The following is a 23,152-nucleotide window of genomic DNA, read 5'->3' as shown; positions in this document are numbered from 1 at the left end:
TAAATGACTCAGATCAACAAATTTTATTATTACACAAAGATAACCCGATTAAATACAAAATGCAGTTTTTAAATGATGATTTAATTTATTAAGGCAAAAAGCTGTCCAAACCTGCCTGGCTTTATGTGAAAAAAGTAATTGCACCCTAAACCTAATAACTGGTTGTGCCACCCTAGGTGGCAACAACTGCAGTCAAGCGTTTGCGATAACTGGCAATGAGTCTTTTCACGGCCTGTGTAAAGTCATGATACAGCATCTCAATTGGATTTAAGTCCGGGCTTTGACTAGGCCACTCCAAAACCAAAGGGGTTTATCATATATACAAAAGTGAAATATTAGTACAATTGAATCATTGGCTGGTTTATCTTTGGCTTTTTTATATTTCTATAATTATTTCAGACCTTGTTTCTGTCCACCTAGGATTTTTGGGTGTTTCTGCCCACCTTTTGCATGTGTCAGAAAATCCTCTTTTATTCTATTCTTTCATTCTAAAATAAATAATTCAATAATAAGAATGGGAATTCCTTCTAATGGTCATGGTCATAGATGTCTAAATGACAGTGTATCCAAGACACGCAACAAATTGTTAGGGGTTTAATTCAGCAGCATCAGTGACCCCCAAAATAATAAACAATACAAATAATTCAGCATTGTTTAAAAAAAATACTTAAAGGTTCTTCTTAGGAATATAAATCATAGAGGCCCTATTTAAACACAGAACAATAAAAAACAGCCCTCCCTTCTTCTTGCAGCCTACGAGGCCATATTCCTTTCAACAATGGGGGGGGGGGGTGGGTCACCTTACAAGGAGGTTGGCAAAGCCCCCTTCCCATTCAAAGCACCTTTGTTGTCCAAATATTAAGGATTAAGGGTCTCTTCCCCACCTCCTTTTGCTCCAAAAAGAAGGCTGGGAGTAACACTCAAAAGTGTTAAAAAACTCAAAAACACTCAAAAACAAAAAAACTGCAAGACAAAGGCATAATGAGCTTGTATGCATCGCATACTAGCTCATTATGAAATACTTACTTTAGATCGAAGCTGTTGCAGCGGTCCCCGCACAGGGCTGTGACCGGCAACATGTCTCCCAGAGTTATTTCCGGGTTCGCAGGCTCCGGCGCTGTGATTGGCACTCCCACGCATGCATGTGGGAGCCGCTGGACATAGCACGGCTCCTGAAGAAACGGCATAAGCGGGCGGATGACTTAGGCACATGCGGATATAGTGAATATGTGAGATATTGCCGGTACCTACAGGTAAGCCTTATTATAGGCTCACCTGTAGGTAAAAGTAGTGTAATAGAATTTACAATCACTTTAAAAGAAAAAAAAACAACATTGAATTAGAAATAAAATAAAGTTTATTAATGCTTCCAGAAGTAAATCCAGCATTAATCACAGCGATGATGTTTCCATCAATCAGGTCATCCAGCGAGGCAATCAACATCCATCATGATCACCCGTCACTCATCGATCTGTACACATCGCACTCCTGCCTCTAAATAACAGATTTCCAGCTGCAGCTATTTAAATTTACAGCCAGAAATCCCATGTGATAACATTGACTACATTTGGTCAATAACTTCACCCAGGATTCCTGGTGGTATTACCACAGCAAGGAATCTGTCATCTACCAGTGGGAGTATGGTATGTACAGCCCACCTGAAATTCATCTCTATTGACTTCAATGGTGTTCTAATTCTGATTCAGGGATTTTGAGGCTTATTTTTGGCCTGTTTAACTGAACTGCTGACGAATCAAACATAGGCATGTCGAGCTACACTACAGCCCAGCTTGAAAAAGAATTCCATCCAATAGGATTTTTCATTGGTCGCTCATCTTTAGTGCTGGAACACACATACTGCTTACATTCAGATGTTTCATGGAGGAGTTTCTTTTTTGTTGATAAAATACTTATGGATGGAGTCTGGCAGATTAGAAATGGTTCCTATCAAACTTGGCTCAAAATTGTGGGGCCTAAAACATAGTATGGCAAATGTTTCACTTACTCCAGTCCACCATAACTTGACCCTTCAAGATGCCTCTCCCAATAGCAACATGAGCAGTCAAAGAACCTTCCCACACTACAGTCCCTGAATTCTGATTCAGGGATTTTGAGGCTGATTTTTGACCTGCCTAACTGAACTGCTGATGAATCAAACATAAGCATGTTGAGCTACACTACAGCCCAACTTGGAAAATAATTCCATCCAATAGGATTTTTCATTGTTCTCATCTTTAGTTTTGGAACACATATACTGCTTACATTTAGATGTTTCATGGAGGCGTTTCTTTTTTGTTGATAAAATACTTATGGATGGAGTCTGGCAGATTAGAAATGGTTCCTATCAAACTTGGCTCAAAATTGTGGGGCCTAAAATATAGTATGGCAAATGTTTCACTTACTCCAGTCCACCATAACCTGTCCCTTCACGGTGCCTCACCCAGTAGTGGACACCAGTAATCCAAACCTGCATTCAGATCAGTGTGGATGCTGCCCCTAGCATTATGACCTTCTAACGTTGCTGCTTAAATTCTTCAGGATTCTGCATGGACCCCCTCTGGCGGACTCTTATTAAAGCCAATGGGAAGTGTCTACATCACCAGGGAGCAACATAAGCAGTTGAAGAAGGACCTTCCCACACTACAGTCCAGAACACAGAAAACTGGAGACCCAGCCTGTCATGTGACCATGGTTTCAGGTAATCATGGTTTCAGAAATCGGTTCTTTAAGTTTAGTATTTTAAAATCTAGCAGTTAGTTAGAAAGGGGTTCAGGGGTAAAGGTGAGGGGGGAATTTAGAAGTAGATTTGCAATCACAGCATTTTTGGATGTGTGAGTGTCTGTTGCTGAATCAAACTGCCTTATGCATAATGGCTAGTGTGAATCAGTTTTGCTGTAGTACATAATTTGGAGAATACTACTTAGCTTTCCAAATCTTGAAGCCAAAAACTAAAAGAGAATACAAATAATAGCTATTTATAAAATATTGATTACATATTGTGTTTTGTCTAAAGATTTCATTTCTTATAGTATGACCTCCAGCACCCACAGCAAGTGCTACAGACTATAATAAGTAAGCATTCAACATTAAAGATACCTTTCCCAAAACAAACACCTGTAGAAATAAGTAGATCATATACCATCTGTAGCTTTTAATTATAAATTGTTGTGAAATTTCTTGGCACCCTTTACTGGTAATTCTGAGTTCACAGGAAGGATATATTTTTATTTTCTTAATTTTTGTGTCTGAGAGCTTTGTGAGTTCCGTAGCCTGACACATTTCACACTACAAAAATGTCTTTCTTCTCTTTATACAGGTGGGATGTGGTAAGGTGGTGGATGTGGCAGTCTGCAGCACAGAATTCTTGGAGCCTTTTCAAACACACGTAGTTTCATTTACAGAAGTAACTGAACAATTTTAGAAACTGAGTTAAGATCTAGAATGTTTTATGGGGTAGACACTTTCAGTTATATTGTCTATATTATAATTTTGGTATATTTACGTTCCAAAACATAAATGTCAAAAATATTCCCGAAATTAAAAGGGAGTGATTTTGTGAATATTGGCCAAACTTTTTGATAAGCTACTTTTTATTGATATACATGTCCATGCTGAAAATTATTTTTATAGTGGAAAATGTATAATTTTGCATGAAGTCTGTGTGAAGTGTGGTTGGATATTCCCAAAATTTCCCAACACACTCATTAGCGAGCCTAAATAAAATCAACAATTTACGTTTTAAAAAAATAAAAACAGAGGTTTTCCTTGCATATATTTGCCAGTACATTTAAAGCCACACTGCCATGTCAAGGTACCTCTGCAAAGTGTGCTCCCAAAAGCTAGCCATAGATGGATCGAAATTTGTCTGGTTCAGTAGGCCAAATTTGCCTATTGGCTGCGCTAAAAGCCCATCTGTACCAAATCGAACAAAGCAAGAAATGCAAATACCATGATCAATTTCTAAGAAAAGAAAAGAAAAAGGTGCACAGGGTCAGAGCAATATACAGAACAATACAAAAACTCCCCAGTATACAGTGGGTGAAATATGTAACAACCAGGTCACAATTTTTCTAGGTAAATATATTTCTAAAGGTATATTGACATGAAATTTGCACCGCATGTCAGTAACAACCCATGCAATCCACACATACAAAGAAACCAAAACAAATAAGTTCAGAAATTAAGTTATATGTAATAAAATGGAATGACACAGGGAAAAAGTATTGAACACGCTAACTGAAATTTATTTAATACTTGGTACAAAATCCTTTGTTGGTAATGACAGCTTCAAGATGCATCCTGTATGGAAAAACTAGTCACATGCATTGCTCAGGTATGATTTTTGCCCATTCTTTCACACAGTCTTCAATTATTTAAGGTTCTGTGGGCCTCTTCTATAAACTCTGATCTTTAGTTCTTTCCACAGATATTCTATTAGATTCAAGTCAGGCTGGGCAATTCTAGCAGCTTTATTTTCTTTCTTTGAAACCAATTGAGAGTTTCTTTGGCTTTGTGTTTGGTATCATTGTCTTGCTGAAATGCCCACTCTTGTTTCATCTTCATCATCCTGGTAGATGTTGGCAGATTTTTATCAAGAATGTCTTGGTACATTTTTCCATTCATCCTTCCTTCAATGACACAAAGTTTGCTAGTACCGTATGTTCAAAAACAGCCCCACACCATGATGTTCCCACCTCCAAACTTCACTGTTGGTATGGTGTTTTTGGAGTGATGTGCAGTGCCACTTGACCTCCAAACACGGTGTGTATTATGGCATCCAAAGAGTTCAATTTGATCTTATCTGACCAGACTATATTCTCCCAGGATTTCACATTTGTTATGCAGCAAATTTTAAACCAGCTTCAACATGCTTTTTCTTCAACAATGAAGTCTTGTGTGGTGAGCTTGCATGCAGGCCATGGCAGTTGAGTGCATTACTTTGAAACAATTGTACCTGCTAATTCCAGGTCTTTCTGAAGCTCTCCACAAGTGGTCCTTGGCTCTCGGACAACTCTTCTGATAAATCTTTTCACTCCTCTATCAGAAACCTTGTGAGGAGCACCTGGTCGTGGCCGATATATGGTAAATGATGTTCTTTCTACATCTGAATTATGGCCCCAACAGTGCTCGCTGGAATATTCAGAAGTTCAGAAATCCTTCTGTAACCAATGCCATCAATATGTTTTGCAACAGTAAGGTTAATAAGGTTTATTAGGCCATCATTTGAGACTGAACCAGCTAATATTAATTTGCACTGACAAGGGTCAGGATTGCTTTCTAATGACTGATAGGGTTCAGCTGGTGTCTTGGCTTTCCATGCCTTTTTTGCACCTCCCTTTCTTCATATGCCCAACACTTTTTCCCCTGTGTCATTCCATTTTATTACATAAAACTTAATTTCTGAACTTATTTGTTTTGTTTTCCTTGTATGTATAGAATGCATATGTGGTGAAACGTTCATGTCAATAGCGCCTTTAGAAATATATATACCGAAAAAAACCTGTGCAATACTAATTTTACCCGGTGTATATTTACATGCCTACAAAACCCCTCCCAACAGTCAATATATACTTCTTTTAATCAGGATCTCTGGCAGCCATATAACTTACAAGCCCCCTTTCAATAATCCTTGGCTCTTGCGTGGATTATTGTGGGTCATTGTTTCATACCCCTATGCCTTTTATGGGCCAGGCACAGTGACAGTCATTATTAATAGAAATCCCCCAATTAGGCCTACTTGCCTAAAAGGTGACCAGGATAAATGTGTATTTTCTCTATCATATTTGACCATATGATAAAGAGAAAGCCAGGCAAATATTCCCAGCAATGTACATGCTGCAAGAGGCCCCCTTTATAACACATAGTTCTGAGAGGATATAGGAAAGACATCCTGGTGCCTAGTGTTTGTTTTCAGTTTCAGTTGCCATGGCAGCTTGGCGACCGGGATTTGTCCAGAGGTAGCTATAACCTAGTGATTATGTAAATTAAATGGAAGTATTGGGGATGATTCATCTAACCACAAAAATAAAAATAAAAGTAATCACCAGTGTTGATAAAAGCACAATTAGTAAAATGGTGGCATCTGCAATTCCAAAGGCTATACGTTGCTATAATGCCAGTATCACACATCCTGTATTTAGAGTGCCCCCCACTCTGGATGAAGGAGCACGTGGGCACTTTTGGACAGCAGCATTATCATCCTGGGGGAGGGGAGTGTGTTAGATGGACTAGCAGATTTACATACACTAACAAATGTAACTAACATAGATTTACATACACTAACAAACTTACAAACAAAAAACAAAAAAAAAAATCATTGACCTTTCTTTGCATGTGTACACACACACACGTGTTTGATTTCAAAGATACATTTGAATTTGAAAGCTAAACCCCAGCTCACACTGCAGTTATGCAAGCAGTTACAGCAGCAGTTTTTTTTTCCTTTTTTTTTCCTTTTTGAATCAAGGTTTTACATAAATAAATTATCACCAGATAAAAGAAAGCCTGGATCACCAGATAAAAGAAAGCCTTAAAAAGTGTAGCGCTACCTCTGCAGGAGACACTGGTGATGATGGGTCCTCAGTTCTGGCACGACTCCTTAAACTGCTCAGTCTCCACTGGCACACCTGGTTATAGACTGAAAGCTGCTCATACATGTGTAACTTAAGCTTTAGTAGATTAGCACTCTACAACAGTACACAGAAAATAGGCCACAGGCAATCAATGATAGATAAAGTAAGTATTCTATAGTACTGGAGGTGACTGTCAAGTACCTAATTGTCAGTGTTGGCCGGCTTTCATTGAGGGCCTTTTGTAGGTGGTGCACATGTAGCTGTCTCTTTAAGACTGTAAATAAGGGATGGCTGATGGGCTGTTAGGTAAGGGCAGTCCCTATTAGCATTAAGTGATGGCAGTAAGAAATTAGGCTAGGTTGTCCCGCTCACCACTCCTGGTATGCAACTGATCCAGATCCCACTGAGCTATTGTATTCTCACAGCGGGGAGACTTTCCCAATTTCAGAATCAGTGTTGCCGGCAATAGCAGGTGGCACTGATCATTTAGGAAAAACCCAACAGACTGGTTGAACATAAGTGGATTTATAGATTGACTTATGTACAACCAGCCTGCACATACATGGCTCAAAATGTGTCTGGTCCCTGCTAAACTGGCTAGATTTCTAAAAATGCATGGGCAACTTTATAGTCAGCCAGCTATGTACAGCTTAACAAATATGGCTCTCTTCACTGGGTTTGGACATAAGGCCATAAGAGTCTTCCTCGCTAAGCTCTTCTGCATAGTTGTATCCAGTTTCAAGAAACATGGGTGCAAGCTGTATAGGGTGGTGCCCTGGCCATGTGGATCCAGAGGACCAGGGTTACATAAGTAAAGACCCATAGAGTTTAACTTACAAAATATGTTTTTTGTAAGTCTTGGATCTGACATCTTGAATCTTGTATTTGACGTTCAACAATACATAAACAAGTTCATAGTTGAATCCACTTTTAAGTAGCTCTATTAAAGTACTGGACAAAATATAGCATTGTAAATTCTAATGATAACATTTTCCTATTTGCTTCTATTTGGTCTGTTAAATATACCATTGAAAGTGTTTTGGTATATCTGAACAATAAGTGCAAAAAATTACTTCACCAGAAATGATCTCATCAGAAATTTCCTTCATGTAATCTCTGTCTGTGTTGACTGATTGATCGCAGATATGGCCTTAGACCATAGAACACCTTCCCACATGTTATGAAGTTGAGGCAAAGGGTAGGCATTTGGTACTCCTAACAAACCTCCTGTTCTAGGGTGACAATACTCTTCCTACAGTACAGTGATTGAGCATTGTCACCCTAGTACAGGAAGAGTTTTACTGGCAAGGTAACCAAGTGAAAATACAGCAAAGTAGAATAAAAATAAAAGAAAACAAATGCAGCCACCATATATGCGGGCTGGTACACTGAAATATATTTCATTTTTGCTCTTGGGTTTACATACACTTAAAAGCAGGGGTAGGCAACCTTTGAGAAGCAGAGATCTACTTGAACAACATGAAAGAGATCAAAGATCAATGGGGTTCAGTTCCTTTAAAAAAAAAAGAAATGAACTAACAACATCTAGCTAACTAGTAAGAAAAACTTATAAGAAATATAATAAAACAACATAGACTTACAAATTAAATGTATATTTCAGAAACCATGAATCAGACCGAGACAGAAGTGCAGTAAAAATCACACTAGTTTAATAATAATAGTAAAAGGTAAACAGAGCAAACATAGCCAGAGTTCGGTAAATGAACGGATAGTCAGACAAGCCAGGACGTCAGGAAGCCAGGGATCAGCGTACTTCAGGAAAGCCAGGAAATCAGGAAACTGGAGAATCAGCGTAGTGGAACACCAAGCAGGATCAGGAACCAGAAGGGACGTCAGCCAGCAAGTCTTTCACAGGTACACAGGAGAGAGTCTCTGATATGTTGACCAGGCGAAGGCAGAGAGGATCTGGACTGAACAGCTTAAGTAGCTAGCAGGACTGACGAGCAGGATATCATCACCAGGTGAGTCACTGTGGAAAGATTAGATCTGGCAATTAACTGACAGCTGAGCGGGCTGCTCTGAGAAGGAAGGGCTGAGCTCAGCCCTGACATTATGCAAGTCCTAAATACGAATGGACAAAAGTCATCATTAATGTATAAATAAACAAAAACATATTGCAATCCAGAGTCCTTGCCAAAGCAGTCCGGTACAGATAGGGACCGGGGAAAAGGGGAGAGAAGGGGGGGGGATGGGGAAAAAAGAGGGGGGGGGATGATGGTGATAATGGGTATCAAGTTGTTATAAAAAGGCCTATAAGAGGGAACCTCATTCAGACCTGGGGGTATATGGCGCTGAGATCCATGGTGCTCAATCCACATAGTTTCTCGTTGTAGGATTGAGCAGTCCCAGTCGCACCCCCCCCCACCCCCGCAGGTCTTCTGGAATTACTTCCAGGAATGTAACCACTTCTGGTTGATATCTGTGGTGTTAGCCTATGTGATAGCCCACTGTAGTAAGTTTTCCCTTTCAAGAAATAATACAGATGGTCACCTATTTTCTGTCTTTGCGCTCTAATGGTCTTACCTACATAAAATGCATTGCATATGCATACCATCAAGTAGACAACTCCCCTCATACCACAATTGGCATGTGTGGAGAAGGAGAAGAGTTCTCCATTCGGGAGTATGAATATTGTACCCTACTGGACCCAAGAGCAACGTGGGCAGTGGCCACAACAGGATGTCATCGGGACAAGTGTTCCACTTGGTTAAATTCATCAACCTGTGCCTCACTATCTCCCACCGCCAGACAGGTAAAAAAGGGAGTGCTAAACCCGCAGTGGCTCTATTTACAAATACAAAATCCAAAAAAAAAGACCAGCACTCCAATATGCAAAAAAAAGTGTACTGAATTCATATTGGAACCACTATTTCAGAGGTGCACAGGCCTATTTTATTAAGGAGACAAGACATAGCAATGTCTTTTTGGAGTTTTTTTTAGGGGTGCTAACCCTTCCCAACTCTATCCAAAACTAGAAAACATGTTTTGGCTTTAGATACACTTTAACTATTGTAGAAATAATTGACTGTAAGTTGGTCATTTAGTGGTTTTAATTTGCAGACTCTCTGTTGGCCTTTACCTGAAGCAATTAAAAGCCAGCACATGCTTAATATTCCCAAATGCCAATGCAAAGCTGAAGACCTAGAAAGGTCATAGTTGGGGACTCAGGGGAGCGATCACAGAAAATGAAGGGGTTCTTGGTTTTTCACAGACTGTGAAAACTCCCCTTTTATGAACTCCTGTATCCAAGCTTGCTGCTTCTCAGTCACAAAACAAGCGTGAATCACCCAGACATCATGAACTTTACTAGATGTGCAGTTAATGAAGCATAATTACATATTGATTCTCACCAGTAACAAATGTTCTACCAATTAATCATTATTATGAATATTGTGTTTTCTCCTAATTAAATTATTTCTTATTTAAAGGACAAACGAATGCTTGTGGAAGCACTTCCCAGTGACATTTATCTAATATAGAAAATAGTAAAAATTAGTTGTGCCAAGAAAAGAACATTCATAGATTAGATTTAAAGGCTAAGTCCACTCTGCACCAATGTGTACTGAATTAATTGTGTAGTAGCAATACAGGTGTAGCCCAATAAAATGTCTAAATGGCTAACGCAAAGTAATATGTAAAGAAATTCTCTTATGAATCTATAGCTGATGATTTGATCTTAGTGGTCATCTAGTGAAACATTACTATGGGATTACAATGTAATGATACCTTTTATCATCCTGCTCATTTTTTTCAATCATTTACATGCTGATAATTTTTCTTCAGTGCTTTATGGAGAAGGGTAGACCAGTCACATAAGTCAACGTCCTACAAAAGAGCTCACAATCGAATTTATCTAATACAGTTGTACATATGCATTATAAGGCCATGCTTTTAGTAGATGATCAAAATGCACAGTGTGCTACTGTGTGTTGCAGAGCCACTTACTTTGAATAGAACCCCAACACACGTACAGAATGCACCTGCTTTGCAGAACACCATAACGCATGATGTGAAAATACAGTATTTTGCAAAAACGTTCAGTAGGACCTAGATATTTGTGCTTTGATGTGCTTTCCAGCCCATTCATTCACAGTAGCCTGCCTAATGCAGAACTCTGCATTGTGTTCAGGTGTGAATGGGTCATTCATAAATACAGTGGGGTTGATTTACTAAAATGGGATACTGCAATATCTGGTGCAGCTGTGCATAGTAACCAATCAGCTTCCAGGTTATTTTTGTCAAAGCTTAATTAAACAAGCTGAAGTTAGAAGCTGATTGGCTACCATGCACAGCTGCACAATATTTTGCACTCTCCAGTTTTAGTAAATCAACCCCAGTGTGTTTAGCAAAACTGAAACCCAGGTAATATTTATTTTATGTAGATGTATTGTCCTGTATCATTAACGTGGAGGCACAAGTTTGCAAACTTTGTCAGTGCACCCATACTTTCACCCTGCTCTGCCAACAGTTAAACTGATGATGTGCAGAGTCACAGTAGGTGGATCATGAGCACACAATACACTGTTCCACCAACAACAATGCACAATCTAGTGAGACAAAGCTAAAATGAAAGACCTGATCGGATTGTACTGGCAGGTATGAGCATAGATAGGATCAATTACTGTATTCAGTTATGTGTTACAGAACATCAGCAATATAAAGTATGCATGGCTGTGTGCCTTCCCTGGCAACCTTACCACCCTAGCCCACTCTTTATGTTAGCGTTGTACAACTCTGGCATTGAAAGTATCACATTTGTTTAATGAAAGAAAAACTTGCACAGCAAAGTAGAGGTATAAAGAAAAAGAGCAACAGAATAATGGAGAAGATTGTCTGTACCTTTGGAAAGGCTTTACATTCCACAGGGTGATGGTCATGGATTAAAGCTTGAGCACTTAAATAACTCTAAACTGAATGTAGGCAGCTGTTGGCATGGTAGAGTTTAATCCCATATGTGGTCAGGGACAGTATGGTATAAGTAAAAAGTTAGCTTTTTTCACAGCTATATTTAGGGCAGAAGAAATTAAATGAATCCTGAATTAGTGAAAGATTCTAAATATAGCAAGAAAGGTTATAATTCACTGGGCAGGCTCGTACAATCCAATCTACACTGAGCAAAATTATAAATGCAACACTTTTGTGTTTGCCCCTATTTATCATGAGCCAAACTTAAAGATCTACAACTTTTTCTATGTACACAAAAGGCCTATTTCTCTCAAATATTGTTTACAAATCTGTCTAAATCTGTGTTAGTGAGCACTTCTCCTTTGCCGAGATAATCCATCTAACTCACAGGTGTGGCATATCAAGATGCTGATTAGACAGCATGAATGCCTTAGGCTATCCACAATAAAAGGCCACTCTAAAATGTGCAGTTTTACTGTATTAGGGGGGTCCGGGGGGTCCGAAAACCAGTCAGTAGGGATGAGCTTTGTGTTCGAGTCGAACCCATGTTCGACTCGAACATCGGCTGTTCGCCCGTTCGCCGAATTGCGAACGATATGGGCCGTTCGCGCTAAATTCGTGTGGCGCGTCACGGCCCATAATTCACTGCGGCATCGCAGTGCATTGCTGGCTGATGATTGGCCAAGCATGCACTATGACCCGCATGCTTGGCCAATCACAGCGCCGTCAGTAGAGAGAGCTGTAATTGGCCAAAGCCAGGGTGGCTTTGGCCAATTATGGCTCAGGGGATTTAGTACACACCCCACACTATATAAGGCCGCCTGCACGGCGGCCCTGTGTAGTGTGTGTTCCGGTGTGCTGAGAGATAGAGAGAGAGAGAGAGACAGTGTCATTTGATTTGAGTTAGATAGATTAGGCAGAACAGTCAGTCAGTTAGCTGCACTTACAGTGTATTGTGTATATATATGCATCCCAGGTGTTGCATATATATATATACACTGTATTCAGTTTAGCTAGATCCGTTCCTGTTATCTTCTATCTAGACTATTTACATTTAATGCAGTGCGTCCTGCTCACAGTGTTCAGCTAGATCCGTTCCTGCTATTTACATTTAGTGCAGTGCGTCCTGCTCACAGTGTTCAGCTAGATCCGTTCCTGTTATCTTCTAGACTATTTACATTTAGTGCAGTGCGTCCTGCTCACAGTGTTCAGCTAGATCCGTTCCTGCAATTTACATTTAGTGCAGTGCGTCCTGCTCACAGTGTTCAGCTAGATCCGTTCCTGCTATTTACATTTAGTGCAGTGCGTCCTGCTCACAGTGTTCAGCTAGATCCGTTCCTGTTATTTACATTTAGTGCAGTGCGTCCTGCTCACAGTGTTCAGCTAGATCTGTTCCTGCTATTTACATTTAGTGCAGTGCGTCCTGCTCACAGTGTTCAGCTAGATCCGTTCCTGCTATTTACATTTAGTGCAGTGCGTCCTGCTCACAGTGTTCAGCTAGATCCGTTCCTGCTATTTACATTTAGTGCAGTGCGTCCTGCTCACAGTGTTCAGCTAGATCCGTTCCTGTTATCTTCTAGACTATTTACATTTAGTGCAGTGCGTCCTGCTCACAGTGTTCAGCTAGATCCGTTCCTGTTATTTACATTTAGTGCAGTGCGTCCTGCTCACAGTGTTCAGCTAGATCCGTTCCTGCTATTTACATTTAGTACAGTGCGTCCTGCTCACAGTGTTCAGCTAGAGCCGTTCCTGCTATTTACATTTAGTGCAGTGCGTCCTGCTCACAGTGTTCAGCTAGATCCGTTCCTGTTATCTTCTAGACTATTTACATTTAGTGCAGTGCGTCCTGCTCACAGTGTTCAGCTAGATCCGTTCCTGCTATTTACATTTAGTGCACTGCGTCCTGCTCACAGTGTTCAGCTAGATCCGTTCCTGTTATCTTCTAGACTATTTACATTTAGTGCAGTGCGTCCTGCTCACAGTGTTCAGCTAGATCCGTTCCTGCAATTTACATTTAGTGCAGTGCGTCCTGCTCACAGTGTTCAGCTAGATCCGTTCCTGCTATTTACATTTAGTGCAGTGCGTCCTGCTCACAGTGTTCAGCTAGAGCCGTTCCTGCTATTTACATTTAGTGCAGTGCGTCCTGCTCACAGTGTTCAGCTAGATCCGTTCCTGTTATCTTCTAGACTATTTACATTTAGTGCAGTGCGTCCTGCTCACAGTGTTCAGCTAGATCCATTCCTGCTATTTACATTTAGTGCAGTGCATCCTGCTCACAGTGTTCAGCTAGATCCGTTCCTGTTATCTTCTAGACTATTTACATTTAGTGCAGTGCGTCCTGCTCACAGTGTTCAGCTAGATCCGTTCCTGTTATCTTCTAGACTATTTACATTTAGTGCAGTGCGTCCTGCTCACAGTGTTCAGCTAGATCCGTTCCTGTTATCTTCTAGACTATTTACATTTAGTGCAGTGCGTCCTGCTCACAGTGTTCAGCTAGATCCGTTCCTGTTATCTTCTAGACTATTTACATTTAGTGCAGTGCGTCCTGCTCACAGTGTTCAGCTAGATCCGTTCCTGTTATCTTCCTACTGACAGGCAGGCTTGTCTGGTTACAGTATATAAAGCTACCTGAAGAAAATTACAGGTGTTCTATTTGATCCTATTAGTACCACGGTCAGGCAGCTAGACTATTTACATTTAGTACACTGCGTCCTGCTCACAGTGTACAGCTAGATCCGTTCCTGTTATCTTCCTACTGACAGGCAGGCTTGTCTGGTTACAGTATATAAAGCTACCTGAAGAAAATTACAGGTGTTCTATTTGATCCTATTAGTACCACGGTCAGGCAGCTAGACTATTTACATTTAGTACAGTGCGTCCTGCTCACAGTGTTCAGCTAGATCCGTTCCTGTTATCTTCCTACTGACAGGCAGGCTTGTCTGGTTACAGTATATAAAGCTACCTGAAGAAAATTACAGGTGTTCTATCCCAGCTTAGTGCAGCTACAGGCCATTAGTATGTCTGGAAGGCCAAGAAGGAGAGGCAGACAGTCACAAGCCAATAAGAGAGGGCAAGCAGGCTTTGTGTCTAGTGCTGGTCGTGGAGACGGTGCATCCTCATCAGCACGTGGCCATGGGACACGCTTGGCCTTTTTTTCGGCAGCTGGCCGTGTTGAGCCGCAACATGCGGAAGACTTGGTCGAGTGGATGACCAAGCCGTCCTCATCCTCCTCATCCTCTCTCACCCATGCCCAGGGTGCTTTGTCTGGCAAAGCAGCGGCCTCTTCCCTCAGCTCAATGTCATCAGTGACTCCTTCCCTAGCTCCACCATGTCCTCATGAGGATTCCCTCGAACTGTTTGACCACAGTGTTGGGTACATGCTCCAGGAGGATGCCCAGCGTTTGGAAGGCTCTGATGACGATACTGAGCTCGATGAAGGCAGTAACATGAGCACGGACAGAGGGGGTGCCCAAGAAGGACAGCAATCTGGCAGTCATGCTCCCCCTGCTGCAGCATACTGCCAGGTTTGCTCCAGTGATGAGGAGGGAGGGGATGATGAGGTCACTGACTCAACGTGGGTGCCTGATAGGAGAGAGGAGGAGGAGGCGGCGGCACATCACCAACGAGGCAGGATGCCCTCCAGGGGCCAGCCTAAGGGCAGCACATTGACTGCATCACACCCCAAAGCTCCACATGTGCAGGGCGTTGCAGTCTCTGCGCGTTATTCAAAAAGTTCTTTGGTGTGGGCCTTTTTTGAGACGAGTGCATCAGATCGCACCGCTGCTATTTGCAACATATGTCTCAAGCGTATCTCGCGTGGCCAAAACATCTCCCGCTTGGGTACCACATGCTTGACCAGACATATGTTGACCTGCCATGCAGTTCGTTGGCAAGCGTATCTAAAAGACCCACACCAAAGAACAAAGAGGATCTCTCCTTGCTCCTCATCAGCTGAGATTTCCAACCCCACTAGACCTTCAGTCCTCTCTGAGACCTGCAGTGAGAGGAATGAAGGTGTAGAATTAGGTGTGTCACAGCCAAGTACTTGTGGGCAATCTGCTTTTGGTACACCGACGTCAGATTGTACCAGGCAAATTTCCCTGCCCCAGCTGCTGCACCGCCGAAAGAAGTTTGCTCCCAGCCATCCACATGCCCAGCGGTTGAGTGCTAGCTTGCCAAATTGCTAGCACTTCAACTGCTGCCTTTTCAGTTGGTAGACTCTGCCCCCTTCCGTGAGTTTGTGGAATGTGCGGTTCCTCAGTGGCAGGTACCCAAACGCCACTTTTTCTCACGGAAGGCGATTCCGGCTCTCTACCGGCATGTGGAAGGCAATGTCCATGCCTCGCTGGACAGGGCGGTCAGCGGTAAGGTGCATATTACCGCTGACTCATGGTCCAGCAGGCATGGACAGGGACGTTACCTAAGTTTCACGGCGCATTGGGTGACTCTGCTGGCAGCTGGGAAGGATGCAGGACAAGGTGCAGTAGTGTTGGAGGTTGTTCCGCCACCACGCCTCCAAAATGCTGATTGTGACACACCTCTCTCCTCCACCCCCTCCTCTTCTTCTTCCTCCATGGCCTCTTCCTCGGAACCAGCGGTGCTCCGTAGGCGTTCAAGGGGCTACGCAAGTACGCAGGCCAAAAGATGCCATGCGGTGCTTGAGCTGGTGTGCTTGGGGGACAGGAGCCACACTGGGGCAGAGGTTCTGTCAGCTCTGCAGGGGCAGGTTCAGAGGTGGTTGACGCCACGCCAACTTAAGGCAGGAATGGTGGTTTGCGACAATGGCACCAACCTCCTCTCTGCCCTCCGACAGGGACAAATGACCCATGTGCCCTGTTTGGCTCACGTCCTTAACTTGGTGGTGCAGCGGTTCTTGGGCAGGTACCCGGGCTTACAGGATGTCCTGAGGCAGGCCAGGAAAGTCTGTGTGCATTTCCGCCGGTCATATAATGCCAGTGCTCGGCTGACGGACCTCCAAAAGGAGTTTAACCTGCCCAAGAACCGCCTAATCTGTGACATGCCCACCAGGTGGAACTCAACGTTGGCCATGCTGCAGCGGCTGCACACGCAGCAGAGGGCCATCAATGAGTACCTGTGCGACTATGGCACCAGGACAGGGTCAGGGGAGCTTGGTTTTTTTTCCCCACGCCAGTGGGCCATGATCAGGGATGCATGCACTGTCCTGTCACCATTCGAGGAGGCCACGAGGATGGTGAGCAGTGACAGTGCATGCATCAGTGACACTGTCCCCCTTGTCCACCTGTTGGAGCACACGCTGCGTGGAATAATGGACAGGGCACTTGAGGCAGAACAGAGGCAGGAAGAGGAGGACTTCCTTAGCTCTCAAGGCCCCCTTTATCCAGACAGTGTTCCTGCGTGCCCGCCGATCACACAGGAAGAGGACGAGGAGGAAGAGGAGGAGGAGGAAGATTGTGTCAGTATGGAGGTGGAGCCTGGCACTCAGCATCAGCAGCAGTCTTTAAGGGATCAGTCCCAAGAAACACATGGACTTGTACGTGGCTGGGAGGAGGTGGCTGCGGACCATGTCGTTCTTAGTGACCCAGAGGACTCCGGACCGAATGCCTCAGCAAACCTACGCTGCATGGCCTCCCTGATCCTGCAAAGCCTGCGTAAGGATCCTCGTATTCGTGGTATCAAGGAGAAGGACCAATACTGGCTGGCAACCCTCCTTGATCCACGTTACAAGGGTAAGGTTGCGGACCTTATCTTGCCATCGCAGAGGGAGCAGAGGATGAAACATCTTCGGGAGGCCTTGCAGAAAGGTCTGTGCAACGTGTTCCCAGAGACTGGGAGGTTACAAACTCCTGTTTCTGGACAACGTGTTGCTGAGGCTTCGGTCAGTCAAAGAAGGAGCGGTGGAGAAGGTGGCCGTCTGACCGATGCGTTCAGACAATTTTTTGGTCCGCAGCCCCAAGGTATGATCGGTTCCAGCAACCATCGCCAGCGTCTGTTTTACATGGTGCAGGAATACCTAGGGGCAAGATCAGACTTGGATACCTTTCCCACCGAAAATCCTCTGGGTTACTGGGTCTTGAGGATGGATCACTGGCCAGAGCTTGCACAGTATGCAATTGAGCTACTGGCCTGTCCTGCATCCAGCGTTCTTTCGGAACGCACATTCAGTGCTGCTGGAGGCGTGGTAACCGATCACAGGGTGCGTCTGTCCACCGACTCGGTCGATCGGCTGACCTTCATAAAAATGAATGAGTCTTGGATCACCACCAGCTACCAAGCACCTGATGCTGATGTAACCGAATAATTTTTTTTGAAATCTCAGATCCCTTCAAAGACTGCCTATGCTGATGCTGAGTGACTATCCCTGAGTAATTATCCTCTTCCTCCTCAATCATCACGCTGATAGCTTGTAAGAACATTTTTGGTTCTGGGCGCCACCACCAGTGCCTAAGGCACAATTTTTCAGCCCCTGTTTAACAGGGGCGTGTAATTACAATTTTTGATGTAATACTTTGCAGCAGGGCTCGTTCCTGCATTCCAACTAGAGTGTCTGTGAGGGGTTGCAGTGTTGTGGCACCAGCACCAGTGCCTAAGGCCCAATTTTTCTGCCCCTGTCTAACAGGGGCGTGTAATTACAATTTTTGATGCAATACTTTGCAGCAGGGCTCGTTCCTGCGTTCCAACTAGAGTGTCTGTGAGGGGTTGCAGTGTTGTGGCACCAGCACCAGTGCCTAAGGCCCAATTTTTCTGCCCCTGTCTAACAGGGGCGTGTAATTACAATTTTTGAAGCAATACTTTGCAGCAGGGCTCGTTCCTGCGTTCCAACTAGAGTGTCTGTGAGGGGTTGCAGTGTTGTGGCACCAGCACCAGTGCCTAAGGCCTAATTTTTCAGCTCCTGTTCAACAGGGGCATGTAATTACAATTCTTGATCTAATATTTCACAGCAGGGCCCTGTGAGGGCTTACAGTGTTGTGGCCACAGCAACACCTAAGGCCCAAATTTCTGCTGAGTATATAGGGCAGGACCCTACTTTCAAACATCTAACTTACAAACGACTCCTACTTGCAAACGGAAGGAGACAACAGGAAGTGAGATGAAATCTACCCCTAGGAAGGGAAATTCTCTCCTGTAAGAGTTAATATGGGAAAACAATTTCTCCTTTCCACTGATGCTTTCCAATCCTTGTTCCACAAAAAAACCCAAATTTTCAAAAAACATTTTTCATTGGGACAAAAAAGTGAGGTGAAATCTTCTGAAGAGGAGGAAAGACAGCAAAACAAATGTCACAGGGGTAATAACCCTTCCCTATGTTTTCCAAAAAGCTTAGAAAAGATTTTTTGGCTGGAGCTAAACACGTTAAAAATGTTCAAAATTACAAAGAGATTCTACTTAACAACAAACCTACAGTCCCTGTCTTGTTTGCACCGCCTGTATACTGCTGTTCAGAGTATATAGGGCCTGGTGGCCCCACACCTTTCCTTATTTTAATTTGGGTGCGGGGTTCCCCTTAATATCCATACAAGACCCAAAGGGCCTGGTAATGGACTGGGGGGTACCCATGCCGTTTGTCTCACTGATTTTCATCCATATTGCCATGACCCGACATGACATTAAACCCGCAAGCAGTTTTAAATGAGATTTTTTCCTTTAAAAATGACATTTGGTGCAGGGACTGTTCTAAACATGGGAAACATGCGTCACTTTACAGGCATACTATAGACACCCCCCAGGTACGATATTTAAAGGAATATTTCACTTTTTTTTTTTTTACTTTAAGCATCATTAAAATCACTGCTCCCGAAAAAACGGCCGTTTTTAAAAGTTTTTTTTGCATTGATACATGTCCCCTGGGGTAGGACCCGGGTCCCCAAACCCTTTATAGGACAATACCATGCAAATTAGCCTTTAAAATGAGCACTTTTGATTTCGAACGTTCGAGTCCCATAGACGTCAATGGGGTTCTAACGTTCGTGCGAACTTTCGGTCCGTTCGCGGGTTCTGGTGCGAACCGAACCGGGGGGTGTTCGGCTCATCCCTACCAGTCAGTATCTGGTGTGACCACCATTTGCCTCACGCAGTGCAGCACATCTTCTTCGCATAGAGTTGATCAGGTTGTTGATTGTGGCCTGTGGAATGTTGGTCCATTCCTCTTCAATGGCTGTGCGAAGCTGCTGGATATTGGCAGGAACTGGAACACGCTGTCGTATACGCCGATCCAGAGCATCCCAAACATGCTCAATGGGTGACATGTTGTGGGTGAGTATGCTGGCCATACAAGAACTGGGATGTTTTCAGCTTCCAGGAATTGTGTACAGATCCATGCAACATGGGGCTGTACATTATGATGCTACAACATGAGGTGATGGTCGTGGATGAATGGCACAACAATGGGCCTCAGGATCTCATCACGGTATCTTTGTGCATTCAAAATGCCATCAATAAAATGCACCTGTGTTCGTTGTCCATAGCATACGCATCCCCATACCATAACCCCACTGTCACCATGGGTCACTCGATCCGCAACGTTGACATCAGCAAACCGCTCACCCACACGATGCCATACATGCTGTCTGCCATCTGCCCTGTACAGAGAAAACCTGGATTCATCCGTGAAGAGAACACCTCTCCAAAGTGCCAGACGCCATCAAATGTGAGCATTTGCCCACTCAAGTTGGTTACGGCCACGAACTGCAGTCAGGTCGAGACCCCGATGAGGATGATGAGCATGCAGCTGAGCTTCCCTGAGTTTCTGAGAGATTGTGCAAAAATTATTTGATTATACAAACCGATTGTTGCAGCAGCTGTCCGGGTGGCTGGTCTCAGACAATCTTGGAGGTAAAGATGCTGGATGTGGAGGTCCTTGGCTGGTGTGGTTACACATGGTCTGCAGTTGTGAGACCGGTTGGATGTACTGCCAAATTTTCCGAAATGCCTTTGGAGATGGCTTATGGTAGAGAAATAAACATTAAATGCAAGGGCAACAGCTCTGGTGGACATTCAGTGGACATGCAGTCAGCATGCCAATTACAGGCTCCCTTAAAACTTGCAACATCTGTGGCATTGTGCTGTGTGATAAAACTGCACATTTTAGAGTGGCCTTTTATTGTGGCCAGCCTAAGGGACACCTGTGCAATAATCATGCTGTCTAATCAGCATCTTGATATGCCACACCTGTAAGGTGGATGGATTATCTCGGCAAAGGAGAAGTGCTCACTAACACAGATTTAGACAGATTTGTGAACAATATTTAGGAGAATTAGCCCTTTTCTGTACATAGAAAAATTTGTAGATATTTAAGTTCAGCTCATGATAAATAGGGGCAAACACAAAAGTGTTGCGTTTATAATTTTGCTCAGTGTATAATTATTACTGCTGTTCAAAAACCACAACTACAAGTGCAAAGCATTTTAAACTGCTCTGTCACATGTACTGGCTGAGTTCTGAATACAGTATATTGTCTGCACTGACTCATTCTGCAGTGCTATTCAGAGCACATAGAACCATTCACATCAGTGTAGCGCTACCCCCAAAGGAGCCACAGGAAATTGCCTGGATTTCTTTTCCTAGTAATTGCCCCACAGCCATGCACATGATCACAGTCACTCTTTGGCTCAAGTCCAGGGGTGTTCTTTTTGGTATTTTTGTTTTTGGGGGTAACTGGGATAGGGTTGAGGGAAATTGAGTGGGATACTCCAAAAAGAACTATGTACAAGTTGAGAAGCAGGGGAAGACTGACAATTCAGGCACTCTGCACTGCCCTAGGGCCCAGGGCCAGTGGGGGGGGGGGCCCATGAGAGACTCCTGGGAGGATGGAGTGGGATGAATGGAGTAAGTGGGCTATGGGTCTGGTCCTGAGAGGAGAAACAGAGACCGAGAGATCCCGGGGAGGAGGAGGACACTTCTTGGACTGGTGAAAGAAAGCTGTAATGGTGGGAGGGGGAGTTGGAGAGCTGTGAGTTGGAGAGCTGTGGGTGACAAGGGAGCTGACTGAGAATGGGATTGTGAGAGCCTGAGAGAGCCCGACTTCTACCGATTGATTGATGGGACAGAGACCACACTGTAGGGAGACCTGTGTATGTGTGTGTGTGTGTGGGGGGGGGGGGCAACATTATATTGTACCATAATGGGAGACACATTATGTATGCAAAGAAGGGGTGTGTGCTCATTATAATGGGGGGGAGGGACCTGTGTGTGTGTGTGGGAGAAGCACTTGATATAATGGTGGGACAGGGCCATAATTGTGAGTAGCAGACATACTGATCACCCCAACCTCTCTTTCTCATCCACCTCTTTCTCTCACCCCTTCTCTCTTACCCTCCTTTTTCTCTCTTCAAAAAATGGGAAATCCCCCAAACGGGGCTTTAAAGCAGCCAATAATATAATTGACAAAATACAAAAAGGATAGGTAATACATAATTTTATTAATGCAAAAGGGTATTAATACTGACATCAAGGGTCAGGACATGAACTGGAGTAGCCTGTTTGTCTGTACTCTTGTGAGTGTCCCTTTCGTTTGAATTCCTTTTTCTCTCTTAACCCATTCTTTCTCTATCTCACTCTCTATCTCTCTCACTCTGCTCTCTCTCTTTAACCCCCCCTCTTTCTCTCACCCCCTCTCTCTTTCTCTCTCACTCCCCCATCGCTCTCTCTTTCTCTCTTACCCCCTCTCTCTCACCCTCCCACTCTCTCACCCCCCTCTCTCTGTCACCCCCACCCCCCTCTCTCTGTCTCTCCCACCGTCCTCTCTCTGTCTCTCGTACCCTCTCTCTCTTTCTCTCACCCCCTCTCTCTTACCCTCCTCTTTCTCTCTTAACCCATTCTTTCTCTCTCTCACCCTCTATCTCTCTCACCCTGCAATCTCTCTTTAACCCCCTCTCTCTGTCTCTCACCACCTCTCTCTTTCTCTCTCACTCCCCCATCGCTCTCTCCCTTACCCCCCACCCCCTCTCTCTTTCTCTCTTACCCCCCTCTCTCACCCTCCCTCTCTCTCTCTCACCCTCTCTCTCTGTCTCTCACCCCCTCCGTTTTTTTTCTCTCTCACCCTTCTCTCTTTCTGTCTCACGCCTCTCTCTCTCGCCCCCTCTTTCACTCTCTCACCCTCCTCTCTCTGTCTCACCCCAATTTCTCTCTGCCACCTCTTTCTGTCTTTTACCCCCTCTCTCTCCCACCTCACCTCTGTCTCTCTCACACAATCTCTCTTTCTCTCTCATCCCTTCTCCCTCTCTCATCCACCTCTCTCTGTCTCTCTCACCCCTCTCTTTCTCTCTCACCCCCTCTCTCTCACCCCCTCTCTTTCACCCCACTCTCTCTCACCCCCTCTCTATCTCTCACCCTCATTCCCTCTCTCAGCCCTTCTCTCTCTCTCACCCCTCTCCCTCTATCACCCCTCTCCCTCTCTCACCCTCTCTCTCCCTCACCTCTCTCTCTCACCCCCTTTATCTCTCACCCCCTCTCTATCTCTCACCCCCTCTCTCTTTCTCTCTCACCCCCTCTCTCTGTCTCTCTCACCCCCCTCTCTTTCTCTCTCACCCCCTCTCTTTCTCTCCCACCCCTCTCTTATCCCCCTCTCACTTTCTCTCTCACCACCCTCTCTTTCTCACCCCTCTCTCTCTTTCTCTCACCCCCTCTTTCTGTCCCTCACCTCTCCCTCTCTCTCTCTCACACCCCTCTCTCTGTCT

At 44.1% G+C, this 23,152-nt stretch overlaps 2 long non-coding RNA genes across 2 annotated transcripts in view; one reads left to right on the top strand and one right to left on the bottom strand.

Moving 5' to 3' along the window:
* The window catches only part of LOC141109835 (uncharacterized), a 171,039-nt gene extending 167,221 nt beyond the window's left edge, over positions 1-3,818 (top strand). The window contains exons 3-4 of the long non-coding RNA XR_012236244.1: positions 2,539-2,698; positions 3,317-3,818. This is a non-coding gene — a long non-coding RNA (uncharacterized lncRNA). The remainder of the gene's footprint in view (positions 1-2,538; positions 2,699-3,316) is intronic.
* Positions 3,819-8,220: 4,402 nt separating this feature from the next.
* Positions 8,221-23,152, bottom strand: part of LOC141108941 (uncharacterized) — a 159,753-nt gene continuing 144,821 nt past the window's right edge. The window contains exon 3 of the long non-coding RNA XR_012236180.1: positions 8,221-8,562. This is a non-coding gene — a long non-coding RNA (uncharacterized lncRNA). The remainder of the gene's footprint in view (positions 8,563-23,152) is intronic.

Source organism: Aquarana catesbeiana, linkage group LG01 (assembly GCF_042186555.1).
Source record: "Aquarana catesbeiana isolate 2022-GZ linkage group LG01, ASM4218655v1, whole genome shotgun sequence".
Lineage (NCBI taxonomy): Eukaryota > Metazoa > Chordata > Amphibia > Anura > Ranidae > Aquarana > Aquarana catesbeiana.
The sequence above is the reverse complement of the archived record's forward strand: the minus strand, read 5'-3'. Positions and strand labels throughout refer to the sequence as shown.